The sequence below is a fragment of the Nomia melanderi genome, chromosome 9, assembly GCF_051020985.1.
Source record: "Nomia melanderi isolate GNS246 chromosome 9, iyNomMela1, whole genome shotgun sequence".
In the NCBI taxonomy this organism is placed as follows: domain Eukaryota; kingdom Metazoa; phylum Arthropoda; class Insecta; order Hymenoptera; family Halictidae; genus Nomia; species Nomia melanderi.
Window position 1 is genome coordinate 775793 of NC_135007.1, and position 25001 is coordinate 800793.

At 33.0% G+C, this 25001-nt stretch overlaps 1 protein-coding gene and 1 long non-coding RNA gene across 12 annotated transcripts in view; both read left to right on the forward strand.

The window, feature by feature from the left end:
• LOC116431212 (uncharacterized) overlaps nucleotides 1–20550 on the forward strand; it is a 46379-nt gene extending 25829 nt beyond the window's left edge. Inside the window, exon 2 of the long non-coding RNA XR_004235871.2 lies at nucleotides 13265–20550. This is a non-coding gene — a long non-coding RNA (uncharacterized LOC116431212). The remainder of the gene's footprint in view (nucleotides 1–13264) is intronic.
• The window catches only part of LOC116431209 (uncharacterized), a 268246-nt gene that overhangs the window by 181366 nt on the left and 61879 nt on the right, over nucleotides 1–25001 (forward strand). The window lies entirely within an intron of this gene.

Genomic DNA, 25001 nt, shown 5'->3' on the forward strand with positions numbered 1-25001 from the left:
TCTTGGTATAGATTTAACAATAGTTCAGAAATTTCTTCCCACGTAGTGAGATTACAGTGTATGTCAATCTGATCTCGGGCTTTACCCTCGATCTTATTTTTTACAAATAATAAAAGGACTGGCTTTTGCGAAGGGCTAGCTAATTCAAACACGGCGTCGACTTGTTTAATAAACGAACGTAGCTTTGTTCTGTCGCCATCGAATTCTTTTGGCAACAGCCTTATTAAATGATCCAAAGATATTGCTACTGAGGAAGTGATATTTGTGTTAACGTCATTATTTAGGGACATTTTTGTATAAGAGGATGGGATTATAAGTCGGAAATTGAAAAATAATACGTTGAGAATATCTGGAGTTCAGTACTTACGATGCGACGGTACGGTTTCTTCCTTCCGAAGAGAGACTGCAACTCACAATGGTGCTGGAGCCACAAGGAATCCAGAAGATACGACCAGTTGTGTATGTTGAGCTTCGGGACGAGTCTCTTCTTTTCTTGTTGTTCCGATGTAACCGATGAAGATCAGCACCCTTTCGTCAGTGAGACAGTGACTGTCCAAATGCAACTGAGTGAAAGGCCGTCAGAACAATCCCACTTCTGACACCAAATTTGTGTTGGATTCCGGATTGAGGAATTTAAACGCAACTTGTTAGAGAGGCTCGAAGGTTTTTATTCGTAAGCGGTAAGTTCCGCACGCAAGTACGAACTACAGAGAACTGACTCGCTGGTTAAAAATGGTAATATATATACTACTGGAAATGGTCGGCATAAGGGTAGAGTGCAAAAGGGGCAAGATGAGTAATCGGGTACGGGAAGCTAGCTGGTTAGGAATTTGGAATCTATGAGTCAGGATGTTTTTCGCAGGATGATTTGTCGTGTTTGTCGCGGGGCGATACAATATCTAAGGTATCGGTAGGTTAGTCATGCAACAATAGCTTTTAATAAGTAACCGTTACTAGAAGCAGTTTCGTTCGCTAAAGGAAAAACTGTTTGGGGAATGAAAAACCATCGCTTGGAAAAGCAACACTTTCATCAGTGATAATGATAAAGCTACACGACCTACAATAACTTTAAAACAAACAAATTTGCTTCGCGTTCCTTGTGGCTAGTGTTGTCTTCGTGTTTGAATTTGTCATTTGCAAGAGGGTTGAAAGGTCATTAACAATTTGTCTACGTTAGAATGAATCTGTTTGCTCTGTAATTCTATGAGTATGCCTATCGTTCTCATGTGTGTTCTCTCCACTCAGAGAAAAACATCTACGTACCGTATAGGCAGCACATTGCATTTTGTAATGTTCATATATATATAAGGTTTCCCAGAAACATTTCGGTCTTTTACCATTTTGTAGGAAGAAGTTTCGTTTTCGTGATGTTAACACTAGATTTACGAACATTTCATTTACACAAGTTTCGGAAACTACAGCTTCAAAAACAGAAAATTAGGATACATATTCGTATAATTGCAATAATCAAAATTCACTTAAAATTTTACTAAATACTGATTTTGTAAGTTTAGTGTTAACAATTGAAAGTTGAAGCGTACAGATACGCACGCACACAATAAGAACCCGAAGGGTGACACCCTCGACGCGGGCTTTTTCCTCGAGCTTTCTGCTACAGCTACAGATTTTCCCACAGCTTTCGATACGTTTCTTCCTTGATTTATAATATTATCAACACTTGCTTTTAGTATTTTTTCACACGCCAAACACGATTTTCGATTGTGCAAAACGATGTCATTGTTAAAAAAGGTAAGATACTAATACAATAATTCTGAAAACAGACATTTCGTTCACTAAACATTTATGCATAATTTTAGTTTATTCATTGTTAAGAAAATATTTCCATACGTTTCCATCTTTTTAAATGCATTATATTAATTACTACTGGCGTTAAATACACTAATTGATTCTGATGTTTGCTGCAATATTGTTTCGCTTTTATAAGTTTAATGATAAACATAATTCTGAGCGTGTAAAGTTAATTTGATTATCTCGATTAAATGTCATACTACAGGAAAATAATAGTTTGAGTAATAAGGAGACGCAGAAGAGGTATGTAATAGTTTTAGTTTTACAATTTCTCTTTCACTGGTACAAATTCGCGGCAGACCCGAATGGAGGTCTAAATTTCGTTTGGCAATTTCTACACGGGTTCCATCGATTCTCGTCGATCGTTGTGTAAATACTTATTAATGTCATACATTGGGAACCCCTATAATATGAATAATCGTACGTTCCACATCATACGAAATTAACCCTTAGAGTGCCAACGTCGCAGTGAGCAACGCTGAAACTTTTTCCAGGAAAAAATTTCAGCATCGCTCTCAGCGACTCTTTATTTTTGGAAGCGGTAAATACAACAGAAAATACGAAAAGTTCCATCGATGGTTACATTTATCACTATCGAAAATAAAGAGTCGCTGAGAACGACGCTGGCACTTTTTGGAACAATTTTCAGCGTCACTCACAGCGACGTTAGCACTCTAACGGTTAAGTTAGAGCGAAAAAATGAGAAGTAGAACTTTTTTAATATAACGGAAAATAATTTGTACTTTATTTATAAAATAACTTAAATTAACCTATTGGAGGCTAGGACTTTTTAAAAAGATGGTCCTTAAGAGCCAAAACTTTTTTCGATTTATATTGAACATTTAGAAATGATTGTTGTTGTCTTATTAACACTCATTTGAAGCTTCAGCTTGGAACCAATGTAAGTTTTAATCTTTAAACACTCTTGATTTTTGCTTTGTTTATATGATTGAACTTTCCAACTAAACACTATATTACACATCTGGTGTGTAAATGGTCGCGAATGGGCTAACGAGACAGGTAAAACTAAAATCCGGTCACTATCAAACTCACTCAAAAGTAAAGTAAAGTAAAAATTGTAAAAGATTTCCTTACTTAAATAATTGATCAATTAATTTCTTGTAATTGAAATGAATTTATTTTCCAATAACACAACTAATTCTCCATACAAATAACGGAGCCACAATATGTACTTTATCGACTCCTCATTATTATGCAAAATTTAATGCATAACTGTGATTTTTAAATTATTTCAAAGATGCATAGGTGAAAGTAGGGTAAAATGGGACACTAATGCTTTCCATAGATAAATAGCTCGTATCGAGTTGACATCGCGTAACACGGTGCTAATAAGTCCTCGATGTAATTTGAGATCAACTGCAAAACAGTGCATGAATTATTTTTCGATTGAAAGCATTGGAAAGATATTCAGTGAACAAGTTTTGTTGGTACATAGATGTGTGAAAAAGAAATTTAACAAGATAACTACAGTATTGAACTCTACGTTCCTTAATCTGTATTTTTGACACTTGAGTTATTTCTTTATCCCATGTTACGTTAATAAATTTTAAATACATAAAAAATGGAACACTTTAGCACAAGGACAACAGAAATCTCTTGCTATGTGCTTTGTTTATAGTTTTAATTGACTCCGTGTAATCGTATTGGTATATAGCAAATTAGAATCGAACATGAGATAAAAACTGACCAATTGGATTGCACCAGTGCAGAAAAAGAAGACGACACATTTATTTATGATTTTTCTTCATAAAATCGTATATATTTATAGTTTACTTATATCAGCTAACAATTAAGTATATTCAGCTAGTAATTTTGATTTAGTAAAAATAAAGATTTTGTATTTTTATATGGTTTTACATGAACGTACTGTGTTACCCTACCATTTTTGCGAGGCGGATACTTCAATACCTTCAGAAATTTGTATTTTCCTCTATAACGGAATATTTTTATTAAAAAGTCTTTTATTCTCCTATAGCCAAACGTTTGTTTAAGACTTCCAAAAATAATTTCATACGTTTATTGCTTCAGATACTCGGTTATTACGATTAAAGAAAGCGTCCCATTTTACCTTATTTTCCTCTACGTTTTTATATCATAAATCAGTTTTCTTCAATAGTTTTTGAATCGCTTTACACAGAGGCAGTACTGCAATTTTTAATTTACGTTATACGGGGTTCTACCCTATCCTGTGCTGTGTTTCACTGCACTGCTAAAGTATATATGTATGTATATACGGGTTCAGTTGCATAGAAGATTAAGGGAACAATATGAACAGATAATGGAGAACATGAATGCTTCGCGTCTCTTATTTTTACACAGGCGTAAATTGTTTACATTCATCTCCTATCTCGACATTTACAATCCCTTTTACGTCTGTAAAACTTGGTAAACAATTAACAATTAACGACCTTTCCCACGTCTTCTAAACTTGGAAACAGCCAATAGCGTCTTACGAAGTGTTCTACGATTTCAAATGTTAACGTGCACTTTCGGCTGGCCAGAATTCTTCTTGCCGCAAATTCGACAAGACAAAAGAAATCATTTACAAAGGGGTTCAATGCTTTTATACTTATAAATGACGAACATTAGTGAATAACGATTTACTGTGAAGTATGTATCTTCGACATTACTTACATTGTGAAGCCTCCGTACTAAAATTGGGCTCATTTTGTAATTAAAAACATGAAAAACATACTGATACATAAAATAGATTTTGGTTACAATGTCCAAGGTTGAAAAATTAATTCTTAAATTCATTGTTTTAATTAATGAAAGAATATATTATAATATTATAGATAAAATCTTCTATGCTAAAACAAAAAAGTATTCATTAAATTCGACAAATTGTTTCCGAAATAAAAATTAATAAAATTAATAAACGTATAAGCTAAAATTGTAACATTCAAAAGGTCGTATTCTATAAAGAAAAAAAACTAACAAAATAATAACTTAAACCCCCTCTCATTTTCCGTATATTATCTACGTCATGTTTCATTTTGAACAAAATTGCCAATATCGATAATAAAAACAAATCAAGCTGGTGTTAATTGAACCACTTTATTTGCCATAATTATTGACCAAATCTATTAACTCCACTTTTTGAATTTTTCAAAAATTTTATCGTTAAACTGCTTGATTGATTCTTAACTTTTTATATTTAAAATAAATTTCCTTATTAGCTTTAGTATCACAAAATAATAAAAATTCTCTTGACCATGGAAAATTATAATAATAAATATTATTCTATGGATATACTGTTTTATGCATTTTACAGTTCGTTAGATTAAAGCTACTGAGGTAGATTTGATCAGTGAGTGGCTTAATTGGACACATATTATTTCACATTATATTTCTTGGTATTCACTGAAATGTGAATTGTGCAATGCAATGGATACAATATATCTAAAATGATGGAAACGTATCGAAACATTTTTTGTAACACCGAATTAATAAAATATGTGCATAAATATTTACTGTGAAATGTCTGCTTTCAAAGTTATTTTGTGTGCGTTATACTCTATTCCACGATAAAACCGTTTTACATATCCGAAAATATGTGTACTGCTGGAAACTTGTAAATGCAAGTGTGCAAAATGTTCGAAAAAACGGTACATTTTAATAGTCGTTAACACTAGAACTATGGTAACAGTCAGAATAACTCGTTTTGATTGTTTTGTTTCGCAATCATGGATATCTTAAAAGCATTGAATATCCTAAGGGATCTTGAAAAGGAATAGTTTCCCTTAAATACTATAACGAATGTCCGAAGAAACTGAAAATAATCCATTGTTACAATTTTTATAGGAATTACACATTAATCGTATTAAACGTTCGGTAGTTCTAGTGTTAACAAACCATAGCCAAGACGTCAAGAAAAAATCCAGCAGGAGCCCCCACATGTAACCGAACGTATATCTACTGAGATTTAGATAGCGCGATTAAAAGTCTTTAACTTTCAACTCTTAACATATCGTAAACGAAACCACTACTCGCATAATGGTAAAGGACTTTCTGATTTATATTTGTGTGTAAATTGTCCCGTATTTTTAGGTTAGCTTATGTAGAAATATATTTACTTATGTACAACGTAAGTCGCTAAAAACAGTCGCATGAAGGATGTAATATATTTATAAGCTAAAGGTGTCTAATTTACTCCCCTCACGCTACTACAGTATTCTCGTGAGTGTGAGACAATATTAACACTTTGCACTGGAAAGTTTCTCACTAGAAATGTTTAACATTTTTTGACGAGGCGAAGACAATTCCTTGAAACTAACTCGAAGGGAAATTACATTGAGGAACGAATCTATTTTATTTCAATATTTCACGTATCAGGGCATTATACAAAGTTTTAAAACTAAATCTATAAAACTATAAAATCTAATATTTAATGTTAATTTTATAGTTTTACCACGTCAAATCAACTGGTGACTGAGAGTCGCCTTCCGAGTGCAAAGGGTTAATGCAATGATAAAACTTTTATTAACGCATTTGTGACATTCTTCTGATTACAAGACGATCAAATACGACATACTTTGAATCACAATTTGCTAAAAGAAAATAAATTATTGTAATTTATTAAATAAGTAAATATGTTCCAAAATATATTGTGTTTGGTCTTGTTTTAATCAGAGAAACCTCATAATTCAATTGGTAAAAGTTTCAGTTAATAAAAATGAAATTCCTTTCATCATTACTTGTGGTATGTTAGATATTTCAACTCTTTTTTCAAACATTTCTGCTGATTTCTTATTAGAAATTCATAACGAAAGTATTTGAAAATTGTTTTTCGTGACTCACTTTGTACACATAAGTGTCTGAATTTAATCTTGCCAAGAAAATATCTGGAATGTAGGTACAAGTACTCAAGATGCAGCGAAACATTTCTAACGAAAGTTATAGAGTATTAAGAAATCTGAGAAGCAGATATATTTCTTATTCCACCTGTTTGTAGTTATCATTCAAACACCTTAAAGACGTACGAAATATTTATAAATTATAAATGTATTTAGGAATGTACGTGACAGGATCCGAAATCAGTCGATCCAGTATTCTTGTAGTAATGATTTAATGACTTTAAACCTTAGGTTAATTGGTGTGTAAATTTTTATTCCTTAAAATACAGTACATAAGCTTCATCAATTATCGTAACATATTATTTCAGGTAAGACTATTTTACACAGATAAAACACGAATACTTAATAGTTCTTCAACATATCAGTGACAACTACAAGAATATATGATAAAGAATATGAGTTTCTGTTTAAAAATGTCAAACGTCGTAAACATAAATATGATTTACATCTCTTCTTTGATATCTCAAACTTTCGTTCGAAAAATTTCTTTATATCTTCCATATTTTTCGGAATGCATATTTGCTTTTGCAGGCAAACACCTGACATCCTTGTACACAGGGTGTTAACTATGTGCGATGATTCTTGTGAGAGCTGATTCCACATGTCAATATAATACAAAAATCCAGAGTGACAAAATTATGTTAGAAAAGTGGGTTCAATGGACACTTTTAATCTTTTAAGAGATAAATTGTTAACAATTAAGAAAGCAGCAATAGTGGAGCTTAAATCGGATCAGTAAACATACAAACATTGGCATAACCTATGAGTTTACTTACCAAAATCCATGTAATTATCAAGTATCAATGTTTATTATACACTGCGATTGCACCTACTGGAGGCATCGAAATATTCCTTGTCTACTGCTTTTTCTAAACAGAACACTTTTCATATTGCACACTAACCAATTTCGACACTTTCAATCTAACTTTTGCCTAACAAAATTATACATGTAAATGTAACGTATATATGTTGTTATAGAATAATAATACATATATGCATGCAAAGTTTGAAAATTTTCTGTTGTGCCGTTTTTGAAAAAAAGCAAGAATAAATATAGTCTAACGATATAATAAAAATAATTAAACGGACAGTAGAAAGATTAAAATAATTAGAAAATTAATAAAAATGGTAAAAAGAACATTTCCATTAATTTAAAGAGAAGACATAGAGAATTTTAAACAGTATTAAACCAGAAGAAGAAACAATATACATAAATAATTGTACGAAGTTCCATAAGATCTATATATCCCTGGAGAATCAAAAGGGGTTAAACAAAAACAATAACGAAAGCTACAATTAAATATAAGCTACTACTGTAAATATACTTACATACATTACAGTATATATTATTTCCTATAGGAGAAACATTTTCCATCAACTGCAAACTTTATTTCTGCTAGGAACAATTATCAAACTATTGAAGTAATTTTAATAGAAAAAGCATATTAATACACAAATAAATTATACGCGCACGAAAAGAAAAGTCATAGATATATTTTACTGTTTTCCATCAATTATAGATATAAATGTTATAATGTATTTAATGACAAAAGTTTACAGTTTGTAATGACAAATTTTAAATGGCTCTACTCCGGGGCCTTCGAGTGCAAAGGGTTAATGTATTGTTGCGCGATTGAAATCTTGTCTTTAACTGAATACACTGTAACCACGCATAAGAGTAGGATTTAAGGACAATGGGATTTAAGATGCGAGTTCCTTGTAAAGAGATAGTTTAACAGAGGACCTTCTTTGCGATCGCATATAATGTCACAGACATTGTTAACTCATACAGGCACGTCGAGTATGTACTAAACTCATATGTCGACTGATAGACTGTTTCAATGAAATAAATAAATAAACAGTGTATAGAAGTGTATGGCAACGATGTATAAGGTAGCCAATGTGTACAGGCATGATTGTTGCAAACTATAAAACAGTATTCCGCTGTTGGGAAGCTATCAAACTTGTAATAGTAGATTACATAATTATTCTGTAGGTATTGTGTAAAAAATATTTATTCCACATATCCATTCCATATTTATATATATTACACATCACAACTTAACATAGTGATATTATTCTAGAAAATCTTTCTGAATTTTTTCAACCCAAACGCATAAGTGTATATGTATAAATTCACAGATTTAGAGTTAATATTCGTAAATGAGACAGTTGATACTCGTTTACGATACGCATTGACAGGTGCCATCCAACAATCGTAGCGCGTGTATATACGATACTCACGAACGAATGTCCGCGTTTATGAACAAGATGCTTGACGTAAATTGCATTTACATGGTATACTCGCGATATACAAGTGTGCGCTTAAGAAGATCATTTTCGAAGATAAAGTGTAATGAAAGTATTTATCATTCTCTTTATTTTCAAAAATTCAGTGAAACAGCACTGTTATTGTGAATTTCAGAGATTAAATAAGTTTAACCTGTTAACTGTGGAATTTAGTTTCAAAGATCTGTCGTTTTGTGGGCAATAAAATAAAAAAATTAAATGCGTACTCGTTAAACGTAGGACAAATGCACCTAGGGTATATTTGAATAAAAACCCACAGCAAAACAAAGAAGAACTATGTGTTGATGTGAAGACAAAAATAACTCATCGTTGAAAGATGTAGTACCATATTTTTAACAACATATATTATTCGTATACGTCACTGTATACGGTAATACTTACTGATCCGATTCGTGAAAAGTCGTATTGACGGATTATCATGCTTCAGGGAGGCTTTGTGTCGTTGATAACTTGAAAATGATATCGAAATTCGAATCAGTTGTCACTCTTGATTTTCTTCCACTTTGTATGTGAAATCACATTGAAAAGAACAATCATATGTAGTGGAACACCCAATATATACAGTACCGGCAGAGGAGAAGATTCTCGCGTACCTATGTATATTTTAATTTAACAGATAAACAATCTGCGACAGAAATGCACAGAAAATCATTAGCTATCGAGTAATCGGTTTTTGTATAAATTTTACAATATGTTATATATATTATTTTTTTTGCATTCGAACAACAGCATTAAATCTATAAATTAAACGCTCTGAATCTATTTCACAACAAAGGAGAAATTTTAGAAGGTACATTTTGATTTTTACTCGCATGCAGAAAATTGGCATCACAGGGAATAGAATAGTAGCACTTTTATTATAATTTTTAATTGGATGACATAAGTGTTGCAGAAATATTTGGCGTTTATAAATTTTAATAATCGGAATAAACCACACGTTAGAAAGTTAAATAATCCTAAAGAAAAAAGGATGTGTATCGTGTGACGGTGCAGAGTATTATTGGAACTTACGAAATTTTTGTTTCCAAATTTTGATTGTATCTCGCATTTGTAGAAGCTAATATTTTATATTAATTTAATCCGATATGTATTTTATTTCTTTATTCCTTTGTTCTTATTATATAGAATTATTTTACATAAATTGTTAATTACATTGATCTTCTCAGAAAATATTTTGGTGTACGCAAAGTTACATAAAAGTTGTGGATTTTCATGCAATTTTCTTACAATTAGAAGAAATGTTGGATCGAAAAGTTGAATGATTCAAAGAATGCTATATTCCTGAAATGTTTCCTTCGCACGTACTTGCAACGGTGCCTATGCATTGCACAGATGTTCGTTTTTAAATGAAAAGTTGCATTCTTTACAAAAATAAATCTTTTTATTAGTTTGTTTTAAAAGAAAATATTAAAGTAAAATTTCCCAACAATAAACAGTCCTTAATATTAATAAAGACTTCAAGTGCTGCAGTTGGTCTATTATAGCTCTAAAAATTTGTATTTATCTTCATGTTCTTTCATGCATGACTTACAACGTTGAAACACCATGTACCTTTTACTGTCATTATAATGTACAATTATTAAAATTATGAATAGTTTATGTTGTTATTTATGTTTTAGTATTGATTTATAAGTCACCAGTTGTCTGAGAAACCGACTGTATCACTTAAAGGTTAATACGAAATTTACTGAGAATATTCGTATTGAGAACTGTAAAATATTATTAAATGTTATTGAAGACGAAAGGAAATTATGAACAAGCTTGTACAGTAAATAACGACAAAATAACACGAACTTGCATTTATTATGCAAAAGTAGAGGTAAGAAGGTTTCCGAATGATAGAAGCACTGGGTTTGTTAATTTAAATTATTTACCCGTATAATATTAAATATTAATATCAATTATTTTCTTTTTACCTTTGTTTATAATACATTTTTCATAATAAATAGAGAAACAGTTTTCACTGTTAAAGTTTTGACCGAGAGACTTTTGCCACGCATTATAGTAAAAACATACTAACACAACATTCGAACATCTTGGTTAATCAACACATTTTACTGAAAATATTTTATACTCAGAATGCAAGCCCGTGAGGAGGATTGAGCTAAATACAAAGATTGTATAAAGTAAAAAAATTCGAGACCTAAAAAATTCACCGTGGAACTCGCAAAGATAGAATTCTAAAGAGGCGGTAACTCTTTAAACTATTCAACGTTTTTCTTCTAACATTTCCTTCTAATTGCAGGAAAAAGCCAGATATATTCTTGTTGCATGGTTCGGCTTATATATAAGTATTAAGTGAAAGTAACTGTAAGAAAGGCGAAATACTTTTTTACGTTATTACAAACTCGATTCAATAAACTATATCAAAATACTTAACCTTCTTACGGCGATGCTGATGTCCATTTTGACTTAACGTTTCTAAAGCTTTACCGAACTATTTAACTTCTGGTATAAAAGTTAATACGTCTTTGTCGACGAAATTAATTTTCTTTTAACCCGTTAACTGTGGAATTTTGTTTACAAAATGCCTAGTTTTGCGCGCAACAAAATAAAAAAATTAAGTGTGTATTCGTTAAACACAAGACGAATGCATCTAGGATATGTTTTAATGAAAAACCAAAGCAAAGCAAAGAAAAATTACATGTTTATGTGAAAAAATAAAGCATTCATCGTTGAAAGAAGTCGTATCATTTCAAGCTTTAAGATGGCGCGCATACTCGTCAAACGCAGTTAACTGGTTAATTAATAATGTGTCGTTAATGGTCGACAGTTTATTTGAGTAATAATCACGTCAGCTGTAACACAACGGAATATTTACTAAATGTAGAGGAAACAATAATAGGACTTTTAATAAAATAAAATAGACGATATATCTATCGCAAATTATATGAAATGTAATATATAGAAATGAAAATAAAATTTGTTACACTTCCTCTTAATGGAGCTTTTCGATTGTTAACACTAAAACTACCGAGCAGTTAAATTGACTTTTTGAGATTTCTCTATAGAAACTCCAAAAGTGAATCTATTGAGACTTTAATTGATTTACAATTCAGTTTGCATATTGCTAAATCAATTTCCGCAACAATTTCTCAGACAAACATTCGTTATCTTTTTAATAATTGCAAGAAGAAGAAGAAATGAGTCGCTTTGATCCGTTTGGTAGTTTTAGTGTTAAGGAGGTGACTAACTTAGTACGTATTCTCGTTTAGATCAATATAATTAATCATTAAAAACCTGGATAAAATGTAGATGAGTAAACGTTTAAATGGATGTAGGCATCGCCGGGCGTGCAGTCGCAAACAAGTGTCTGCTTTTCGAGTTTGAATGCGTTGCTGTGCAAACACGGCTATGAAACTAAATGTTTCGCGTGTTCCTACGACACATCTGTCGTGCCAGTTACTTTGACCGACACCACCATCGGATGCTTGGTAGTTGATGGTTTTCTGAGCATTTCTCGTGCGCACTACTAATTTCGTAAATTGGAACGCGCACGGAGCTAGGAAAACCTTCTCCTTCGTCCGCACACGCTATGCAGGATGGATCAAATAAATTGTTACAAGCTGTTTTCTCCAAAACCACCGCAGGTATCGATGATATATTTTTTTTAATATTAAATGAAAGGGAGGCTAGGAACCATTCGACCCATAAATTGTTCTAAGGTGACTGCTAAAATGTCTTTTAATGAAACAACATCTCGACTCTGTTTTATTCTGCATAGTGCAAGAGTTAGGACGAAGGATACATTTTTCGAAACTTCGGAGAAGCAAGCAGGAAGTATTCAAGTGAACGTATCTTATAAATGTTCAAAATAATGTGCGTGACTTCTAAAACGTGATTATTACTTGCAACATCGTGTAACAGTTCTTTTTTTACAAGCGATTATAATCTTTCAAGATGACTGTCTATGCAGAATGAAATAAATATTCCAAGTAAACGTTACTTTAAACATTCTATAGGAATTATTCCATCGCGAAGAAACGTTTCTTTTAGCAATCCAGCAGTCGCCACAGAAACATGTATCGTAAACTAAGTTGTTAGCTCTCCTGTTCCATTTAATCGACAAAGACTAAATCGGTATATGCGATGTTTTCGGAGGAAACGGCTCGTGGCGCATCGTTTGGTCCACCCTGCATAGATCTGAGAAGATTAAGTGAGATGATGGCAAGATTAAGTGAGATGCGTGTACGATGAAATGAAAACTAAATTAAATAAGAAAGAAGATCCAATGGACGTGAATTCAGCGATAGTATTTTGTGTTCTAGCGCGCTAATAAAGCGAGTGAAGCAATTGCAAAGCCCCGATGAGGACTCCGCGGGTGGGGACTACTACCAGCTGACATACCCTAACTAGCGAGCACAACCTCTTGGCCCTTCTCTGTCGACTAGCGAACTACCACGCTAATCGCAGCTAAGCAACTAAGTCGCCATACCGTTGAGAACACGGACGTACTACTTAGGGACAAAGATCAGGCATACGGGATCAGACGTACAGGAGAGCAGAGACGTGAACAAACAGAAACAGAAACAGAGACAGAGATTGAGTATGAGAGGGAGAGAAACAGAAAGAAACAGAGAGAAACAGAGAAAGAAATACGTCGACGACACGCGAGTCGTTAAAACCCTCGGCTCGAAAGCTTTTATACACGTTTCAAGTCGGAATGGTAATATCAAAGACACGAAACTCTAGGCTATGTAATCCGTACTTCGTTATCCTCTGTAAACCGTCTAAAGGATGTCCAAAATAATCGCAAAGTGTCGAGAGGAAACGTACATTTACCGAGTATACGCGAGGATACCCTTCCAATATGGTGTACACGATATACCCTCGCTGTCTGTCCCCTTGGTCAGTTTCGTTCGCGCGAACAAGTGCAGACAAACACACGGGCCAATGCTTTTCGCTGTGTCCGAATATTAACGTTAGTTTTCCGAGTTCTCACCGTTTCTCATTTTATGCAAAAGCTCGACCTTCTAACTCTAAGTACGTATTAACCCTTTGCGCTCAAACCTTTTCTCGACCAAAGCTTACAGCGACTCGGTCCTTTAACTTTTTGTTGGCTCTGTGATGTATGATTTCTTTAAAAATAAAATATAAAAGACAACATCATCGATACTACACGAAATTAGACAGGATTGGAATTTAACTATAAATTACAATATTTTGATTCTTTAGTGCAGAAAATTGTTCCTGTACTGAAATGCGTAGTCCGAGTGCAAAGGGTTGAATAACTGGTAAACATTCAAGTCGTGTCTGTGGCTTCGCCAAGAATACTTTTTAATTGTCACGATTCAGTGTCATTCCACTAGTTAGCATGTTTTCACATCTTCGCGAGAGTATTACCATAACCGAACAGACGATGTTCCGCGTGAAGAAGATGAATCGAAACGTGATCCGGTGTGATTTTCCAAGATGTAGAAGCGACTAGATTTACACGATCGGATTCATTCACGTTCAGACGCGTTTTTATCGAGAGAACACTTTCAATCGACTCGAGTAGAGAGTATTTTTATGAAACTACTACGCGGAACACGCGTTTCAGAATTCCTACGTAAAACAGTCGTGACTGAAAAGGGATACTTTGGGGACAGAAAACCGAGGGATACTTTATTCGTAAGAGAACCATGTAATCGTTAAGTAGCAGATGCTAGCACAAGATGACGGCTATGATGATAATGATGCTGATGATGATGATGATGATGATGATGATAATGATGATAATAACAATAATAACACGTAGCATGGATGATAGAGATTATTTTTCCAATTTCATACGAGTCTCCGTCACGTCCAATAACTTTCGTCCTTGTCAAAGTTCCCAAGCCGAACGTGTTCGATCGGTTTGATTGTCCTTCTCTCAATGGATTATTCTAGTCTCCTAACTAATCCAATTATAATCGGATCGCTTTCTCGATATAATATAAGATACCTATATAGAAGTTTGTAGTCGAAGAATTCCATTGTCATTATTATCTGAATGAATATGCTAATTATTAGCGCTAACGGAAACATTCGATCGCCGACAGTATTCTATTCCAACTGGTAGTCGGTTCCAGCTTGTCCCAGCTTTCTTCGTCTCTATTCCCTGTAGGAGCAGTGCAAACAGTATTGGTCGCTTACTGCGTTTTAGTTGCTTTCTCGTTTTACTTACTTTTAATAAATACAACACTTCCATTAGAAGTATACAAGGTGTTCAACCACGCGCGATAGATATTTTATGGACTGTTCCAACGTGTCGAAATGAAACGAAAATCAAGAATGACGAAATTACACATGAGGCTTCCTTTTCAAACTATTAACAATTGAAAATCTGTTCCTGCCTTTTGCATGGTACGTCGTTCTGAGCTGCCCCGTACGCGCCATTATTTTCGGATCGTTATCTCTCCATTTACGTAGAAAATCGCGTAAGTACCATCCGTTGCAGCAAACCTGGCACTCGTGACGTCATAGGGGTGGATACAGTCGCTCCGAGAAATCCAATTGCGAACCCGGAAACGAATTTTCGCTCTCTTCGAGTGCGTGAACATCGACCTGATCAGTGTGCGTGAGTTTCGAATCTGTCCACTCAAACGAGAGGGCCAAGTTCGCTGCAACAGCCGGTACTTAAGGTTTGTTAGTACGAAAAAAATACTGGTAGTTGTACGAATATTTCACAGGGATTGACAAAATAAAATAACGATAGTTTTTGAAAAATCGCAAAAACAAGTTATTCAGTGTTAGAGTCAGTACTATCATTCAAAGCAATCTCCGCTGTTTAACTGACTTAAAGACACCATCCTTATCGTTTAAAACAAATAAAAAACAGATAGATACGTGAATAAATTTACTTATATGTAGTAGACTTAAAATATAGTTATAGAAAAATGTATTTTCTAACCACGTAAAATATAAGATCACGGGAATTAATATAAATAAAATTTTAATAAAATATGTACTCCGTAAATGGACCGATGGATATAATTCAAAAAGATTTTTACGCGTTAATAAATAGAAAACAAAGCCTCTACCGCAATTTTGTTACTTATGATTTTTGTCTTGTCTTACAAAATCATTGCTTAAAACATCTATCAAATTCGTGGCCGAACCTCCTGTATACAATAGTGTAGTTACTCATATGTACGATGCCAAATACTTTATTTTTCCATTCCAATTGTACATGATGGATGTTACATACAATTGCTTCCATAAGAGTCCAGGATGTTTCTTCGATAATTAAATCAGCGTGTTATCGCGGTTAGACCTAATTATATAATTATCGGATAATCATTTTCCATAGCGTTTTATATTTTGTTACATGTACATAATAGTTCTCTATGTATATTTAATAGACTCAAGTACATAATACGTTTCCATGTATAACGTAATTTGCAATAATAGAGGTTAGCCCTGTTCTTGGATAGTGTGTGCTAATATACATTCTTGCTGTCGGGAATACATTCTTATATTTCAGTAGGAAATGGAGAACTTCTTCCATCTTCGCATTTCCAGCGGTCGTTCCATAGTAATGAAATATTTCCGAATGTACAACGCCGAGAGTATTATGTACGGATGAAAGAAAGTCTCGCGAGACGACGCAAGGACAAAGAGGGCTCTTTCACTGTGCACTTTGTTTGCTCTCGCTGTCGGAGATCGGATTAATGTGTGTCTGTGTGTGTGTGTGTGCGACCATTTCGGCAAATGGCACGCCACAGTTGAAAATGCATGTGAGAATGGCCGTGTCTTCTTCCACTCTACCACTTGCCGTTACACCCGCACTCTTCCTGTGGGACTTCTTTTCACGACTGCATAATACGTTCCCTCATTTCTGTCTGAGAAGATTCCCTCCTTTTCGACACTTGGCAAAGTCCCATTCCGTCTATTAACCCGACTATAAGTAGGATACTTTGGCATTATACAGTCACTGAACAACTATTTAATAGCCACTGAACAGCCATTGAACAGCGTGCCAGTAGTCCTCGATATTAGCCATTATAGATCATTACTTCGAGGCTTATTATTATTATTATACATGCAGTTGGCCGTGTAAATGTTTATTCCATCTACCGCACTCGATATACGTGTAGGTAAATAAAAACAGAAACGTGATGTTTCAATTAAGAACAGAAATTATGTGATTATTAAGATAGAATAAAGCAACAGTGTCAGAAATTTGTAATCGTTATGCGAAAGAGAACAATGAAGCGAAGTGTTAACGTATCGAATTGATGGAACATAAAGGTATTCGTATGCGTCCAAATTAATTGATTTATTCTTATATTAAACCTAATTATGAACTTCTTCGCACTCTTGTATAAACCATTATTTTAACACTTTTGGATTTTCGAGGTGGTTTTTCGATTTTCATTTCTATCCGTAATTTTTTAATTAAATTTATGCGTAGAAACTATGATGATTTTTACTCTATGACGAATGGCCATTTTACCTATAATAGAATTTGTATTGTACGCAGGTTATTCTGCATCAAATTTTATACGTACTTGTCAACTGTTTACCGCAAATATTACAATTTCATACATATATAATCACATATATAACTTAATGAATAAGAAAATATATAAATCCGACTACAGCTACTGTTAGGTTCAAACGAACCTACGTTCGTTATGTGAAGTTTAACGACTAGAGGTCATTATTTTTATTTTTAATTGTAGGTGCTCTTTAGTTTTAATTATCTTAGCAACTTATAATAAATGTTTCTTTAGCCATTTGCGTCTTACGTCGAGAAAAACTCAATATTCAATTTATCCCAACAGTTAAGTATTTTGCCAATTTCTGCTATGATCATTCGTGATATCATAATTATATTGTATATAAGTATAATTTTAGTGCTTCCCAGATATTCTCAAATAAATTATTGAAGTGCCATATTAAACTATAATTAAAATAAGTAATATCGATGCAAGTTCCAGAATAAAAACTCAAGGAGTCCACGAAACCACAACAAATTAATATATACGAATACAGTTATCTATCTATGACACAGCCCAATATCCTTTAATAGAATAACCCTTCTGCTTACGTCGGTATAAACATTTCTTTGTGGTACTTTGTATTTGGTTTTCTCCATACTCTTCGATAAGAAGTGTCAAGAAAAAGAATTTACATTCATGGTTGAAGATGATAAACATACATTGTTATGCGCAAACTTGAATTGCTACTTTGAATTTACCGTATAAATTTGTACAATCGTTACATTCAGTTGTATCATTGTTTATGTCTGTAAGATTTTCTTAGTATTTTGCTTCAGCTTTTTTAGAACTTGTGGCCTTGTGTTATTGCAAATCAAGAGTTTTTATTATATTTTCTGTTTCACGTCTATATTGGTCTTTTATGAATAATCTAATACTTCTTTCTTGAATGTCCGAAGTAAACTACTGTCAATTAGTAGAACACGATTGCCTTTATAGTATTCATTTTTTAAATGTTCTAAACGTTCCCATACACTTCATCTAACATAAACGTCCATATATGAATATCTTCTCTGTTCAATAACAATTACACATTTCTGTAAGTCTCATCTTGTTCAGCGCAATAAAAATGTATTTTCCCGTTTTTGAAAAGCATGTACCATGTAATTCCCTTTCATATACCAGTGCATTCGTCGAATGCGGTAAGCGAACGAACTGCTACACGGTCAGTTGGTTATTGCCAAGTAGAAAAACACGCATTAACCTTTAACGGGTGTTCTTACTTAGCAATATTAGGGACGTTTCTTTGGTGCAACGTCGACGGGACATTTTGTCCATCTTTCTTCGAGATACTCCCTGTATTATTACAGTAAAATCGAAATGGAAGGAACATTACGGTTCAAATGAATTCCTATCTCATTCCTGTACCGTAGTATTACTTAAATAATTTTGTTGCGTCTAAAAAGAAATGTTCTCTTTGCCGTCACTATATTAACAATTGCGTTTCTAAAATTGGATATTTTCCAAATATCGTATAAATTACTGCGATCGAACGATTTATTTATAACGAAACACGTGAGTTTCGATAAAAATATAGAAGTTATATATTGGTATTTAGAAATGCCTCCATAAGGTGCTAATATAACTTTATTTAATGGAACAGTAGCTTTAACTCTACAGTGAAAACTACAATACATAGTTTTAGCTTTAAACGTAACGTTTATACAGATCGCGGTTCAAAATTGGTCGCATTTTTAACCTAACCAAGACGCATAGTGAGTGGTGCCTTTCGATAAAAAGCTGGCTAAAATTTAATTTTCAAACTTTGCAGCAGCGTTTTCTTGATGCAGTAGATTTATCGAGTACACTTCAGTGAATCTAATATCGCTTAAAATTTTTAAATATATTGACTACATAATTACCGAGATATAGACTGTCAAAGTTGATGAAGTTTCAAGCCTCTTAATGTCTCGAAAATTAGAGCTCCTTTAATCTGCTAGGGAAAAATTTTCTTAACGAATTTCTTATTGAAAACACTTGACTATTAAAATAGATGACATAAGCATATATTAGCTATAAAAATAAGGAAAAATATCCTTGAATTTACCCTTGTAATTCCTTTCTGAATGTACCTTAGTCATGTTTCAATAAACTAGAAGGAAAACAAAGGTGGGTCTCACCGAATGTCATGCTGGGATAAGTTTCCTGATATCAAGTAACATGTCTAACATGATATCCCGTTGAGAAAATTCGCACAAATTTGCACCATTTTGAAACATTTAAATTTAAAGTGCCAATGAGGGATGTCCTACTGTCCAATCAAAGCATGCTGACGATATCTCTGGCATTAGTAAGGTTAATATATTTGTAAAAATCCAATGTAAAATAAGGAAATTTATTTAAATCATCGATACAACCTTACCTAACAATATTTTCGAAATTATAACTTGACAAAGCCTCGGTTTAGTTCAATAATTCTTTTAAAAGTAAAAAATCATTGCAAAAACATTTTGAAATTAACATCGTCCTATTAATTTTCGATGTTTTAATTACATAATTTTTGTGAAAAGTTGAAAAACAATCAATTTTTACAAAAATTTACTTATAAATTATGTTTATATCAGTGATGTTAGATCCGCCATTTTAAATTTGGGATTTTTTATAAAATATTCAGATTTAGTATCACCAAGAACATCAGTATACCAATTTTTATGAAAATCCTATCAAATTATGAATTTTTGCCAGCTTTTCATCAAGAAGCACCACTATGCAGCGCGCCATAGTCATTTTCGATCCTAACGCTGTCGCTCGAGACGCACCCCCACCATTCAATAACGCGAGTCACGAGTGACTCCGGCAGGGTCGTTGAAAGCTTAATATTTATATACGTCATATTGCGTAATATTTTTTAACTTTAGCAGTATAAGTTCGTTTCTTTCTACTTCGGTCTTACCCGAATACTAAATACGTATCTTAACAAGGTGTGCAATAAAATGCCACACCTTTAATAAATTCTTATTGAATGTTAACGTTCGAATGTTATTTCATTCGATCTATGAAACACTCATTTGTGGCGATAACTGATATAATTGTACCAATGAGATGTATTTATTTATGATATAAATAAACGCTGCGTTCAAACTAAATTTCTATTAAATTTGTCCAACTAGCATTATCTTTTTACATTTAGAAAACTTGCAAATCCAAAAGTTTTCGGACTGTTGGAAGATGCCTTTAACGTTTTTATCAATCACTTCTGGAATAGAAATGATGTTATTGATAACTTGTTGACATATGTCAGTAATATCGAATTGTTTTAAATGATTCGATATTTTAAAAATGTACTTACAATGATTTCGAATGAGACATGTTTTGCACGTGAAAAAGAACTTATTTAACTAACAAAAACTAAACAATCAAACAATAATAATTGATAATTTTTAAATATTCCATATTTTAAGATAATAAGACAATTCATTCGATCTATGTCAGAATTTAGCATTTATTCCTGTAAGTATCTATGTAAATATATATAAGTTCTCATAAGTATTATTATACAATTATATAATTCGTCAAAATTAAATTAAAAAATTTGTTCTGCTAAAAAACTTGTCACGCGTATTTATAGGTCTCCAAAAATGGTATAACTTTTATTGTAACCATTGTGTAATACACGTTTTCCATCATTTACAATTTATAAGCACTTACGTATCTTTACACTAAAGAACGGGTACAAATGAATTACAGCTATACTATTAGGTAGGTTGAATGGACATTCGTGTAAAATTTCATGAAAATTAATGTGTATCAGTTCCCGTGTCGGTTGCAGAACTTCAGACAAAGTAGTGTCGATGATTTCAATGTACATAACTCGTTTAGATGGTAAGGTACGTTTATAAAGTTCTAATAGAAGCTAAGCTGACAAACTATTCTCTCGCGGAAAATACAATATCGAAAAATCAAATCACGCTCGCATTCCATACATTCAGGTATATACTTATATACATTCATCTCGCTCGTATACTTTCTAGAACATCCCTCTAACGTTTTATTTTATCCTTTTACAATTATATAAAATGTCAATTTATTTATACCCAGGACACACACACACACGCGTGCGTTCATCTGTTCATGCTCATTGTCGGTCATCAGTACACTCATACCCACAGTTATTTAAACTTTTACGAAGACGTATGAACGATACGATATATGATTTTGAAGAAGAATTGAAAATATATACAGTGAACATATATGGGTCGGCAATAACACGCGAGAATATAGAAAAACTAATAAATAACTATCTATGTTTATTAATATAAGAAACTATATATTAACAACGCACAGCTAAAGCAACGCACAACTTACTGCCACAAAGCCAACGCACGACTCCCTCTGCACAGACTCTCTTTCGGACATTCACACTCAAAAATCGTTTTTCTCAATCACACTCTCTACAAATTGTTAAACACACCCCTTCAAAGCCGAACTGGAAGCTTTAGGCCTGCGACGTTGCACAGGCCACTTTCCCTCGAGCGGTAGGCTTTCCTCTTTTATTGTCCTTCGTTCACAATCATTCTCACATTCACGCTTCTTAAAACTATCGTAAGCTAATAATTCTAGATACTATACATAGTACATTATTTTTACCATTAATCAACTACTAATCACTATAAAACAAAAACATGTATTTTTACGCTTCGTTCTCATCGCAGTTCTGCTATGAACGTACTCTTAGACTTACATTTCTTCAAAGTGCTAAGTCTTCGTTAACACGTAATAGTAAGTATTGAGCAATCAAGAAACTCGAGTGTGTTGAAGTATTCAAGCGGACGGCTGGAAGCCACACTCGATAATCGAGTCTGAAGAATACTAGAAATCTCATTTCACCCGTCCCTTCATTTACGCCGAGTACTCGTTGCACGTGGATTCGTTTTACGCGAATGAGAACTGCGTAAATAGAGTTTGTCGGTATGTAAACTCCAAATAGCTTGAATTCTTTATTAAAGTTCAATTGGAGTGTACAGATAGCTGATCCTTGCAGTTCGAATGACGTGGCGACATTAGTCGCTAAAAATGGGTACAGAAAAATGCATAAACGTGAAAATAACAAGAGAATTAAAAAATGCTTCTGTGCTTATGGAGTTTCATTGCTGACGGTTATGGTTTTGAATCTCTAACACAGTACAGAAGAAAACAAAATTTTGGGAAGGAAAGCTGGTATAAGTTTTAAAATACATGTGTATTTCACATACCTTAACAAGAAAATAATAATAATGACATTTTAGAAAACAAAAGTAGATTCTGTTCGGTCCCATTAAATTGAGATCGCGTATAAACAATACCGTGTAAGTACTATTACAATTTTCCGCGTAACCGTTCCGTTCTTATCGCAAATATTCGCTCGCGCATATTTTTCATTTAGTTCTAACCATTTCATCGAATCAATGTAAAGAATTTTCACTTGCTTATGCTTTTGAAAAAAAAGAAACATTTCGATGAATATGTAAATGTGTTTAACACTAGCACTATCAAATGGATCAAAATGGCCCATATCTAAATTTTTTTTCAGAACTTTGGAAAGGTAAATGTGCTTCTCTGAGAAATGAATAAGGAAATTAGAGTTTGTGGCAAAAAGATAGAAAGACCATTTCGACTGCTCGGTTGTTCTAGTGTTAATACACCGGAGTATCGAAATTAGAGTATCCAATAAGTACTTGAACTTCAAATGAGATAAGACAACGAGTGGGATTGTTTTAATGTATCAGTCCATGATCAGTTCACTCCAATTTCGGTGTTAGCATTAACATTGCCATTCAGTGAACGATTCACAAATTATTCTCGCGAACATAATGGCCAATTATAACACTTAAATGGGAACTGTAAAATGTTCAGTTTTGGTAGACATTTGGTTGTTCTCGTTTCACTTTCACGGCTCTTAGAGCAACGCACCAAGGGAAAGGTGAGAAAAGAGTAATGGGTAGGGATGGAAAGAGGAAGAGGAAATCACTAGAACGGAAGGGAGCATCGTAAATAGGCGGCACTAACGGTGAGAAAGCGAGGTAAAGTCGAGAATTACCGGTCAGAGACTTAAACAGGCAACGAAGGAAGTTCCACGCGGTAATTGCAAATAAATTCATCTAGTTTTAGTGTTATTGTACCCGCAAAGTGTTCCATAATATGTTGGGTTTGTTTGTGATTGATGGACGCGAGAAATGATACAAAACAAATTATGTAAACAGCCTATTTGATATCGTCCGAGAGTTTGTAAGAAATGAACTGTGGTTTTGTGCATTCATAGGATATCGGACTACGAGTGACACAATGAAATACGAACTTCGAAGGAGCTTCATGAGCCATACAATATTGGAAGTTTAAAACAATTAGTTTTATTTAACTTTTTTTTTATCTGACCTTGATAAATACTTGGTAAGACATCGAGGTTTTTTTTAGGGAATATTAAGTAAGATTCAAACTCTATTTTCATATTTTTTTTTATTACTAAAAACTAGAACGTGATAAAGTTACACAGTATTACATAATTCGAGATCTTCTTACTTAGCACTTAGCATCAAGAGTTACTGGAATAGAAAAAGTAAAAAATCGATACGGTAAAATGAAACGAACTATTAGTTTATTTTCAGTGTAGCATACAATTCTTTTTATATCTAAATTTGCTGAATTTTTATAAATTTTTAAAGTTGATTTTTTTGGTTCAAGAAATATAGATTATCTTCAACAACAACTGCTCTAAAAATAATCTGTTTTCGTTTATTTTGCCGTAAGAATTTTTTGCTTCTTAATTAAGAAGATTTCAACCAACGCAACCCTGTATAATTTCACCACTTTTTACGTTTTAGTAATAAAAAGGGTATGAAAATAGAACTCAAATGATTCAATGTTTCTTAAAAAAAACCTTACATTTTTACCAAATACTTAAAAACGAAAACAAAAGTTAAACATAGTCAACTTTTTTAGACTTCCGGGTTTCCATTCCCAGTTAAGGAGTTATTACGTTTTCAATATTTGATTCTTTCATCTGCATATATTTTAAAAGATATTTGTTAAAATTTTAATTACATAATCGATGATTATACATTTTTAATATTGCATGGAAAAATATCGTTACAAAATCTTATTCCCGTGCATAGGCAAATATCGTCAAAAATAGGTCAAAATGAAATTAATTACTATTACTTCTATCCTCAATGTTTTGAATTCTTTTTTACATCAACCTGTTATGTTCTTCTAAAAATATATTAATTTATGTTTTACTTTCGCGCGGTTCCTCTACATTTCTATTTTATTTCTTCTACATATTTTTATTGTAGAATATAATATATTCTTCACAGAATTTTTTATTGCTTTTCATGCCACATGTTGCTGATTTTGTGATTACTGCGTCCAGCAGCAGTGTCTAAATATATATTTTATCACACAATATTCGTTGCTTTCGTATAATTTTTAATAATTTTGATAAATCATTGACATTTCTGAGATACATATTATTTTCAAGTATAATGACGTACTCAAAGATACAGGTTGCATTCATTCTTTTTTGCACAAAGATTTAGTTTTAATAATTGTATGTACAAATAAT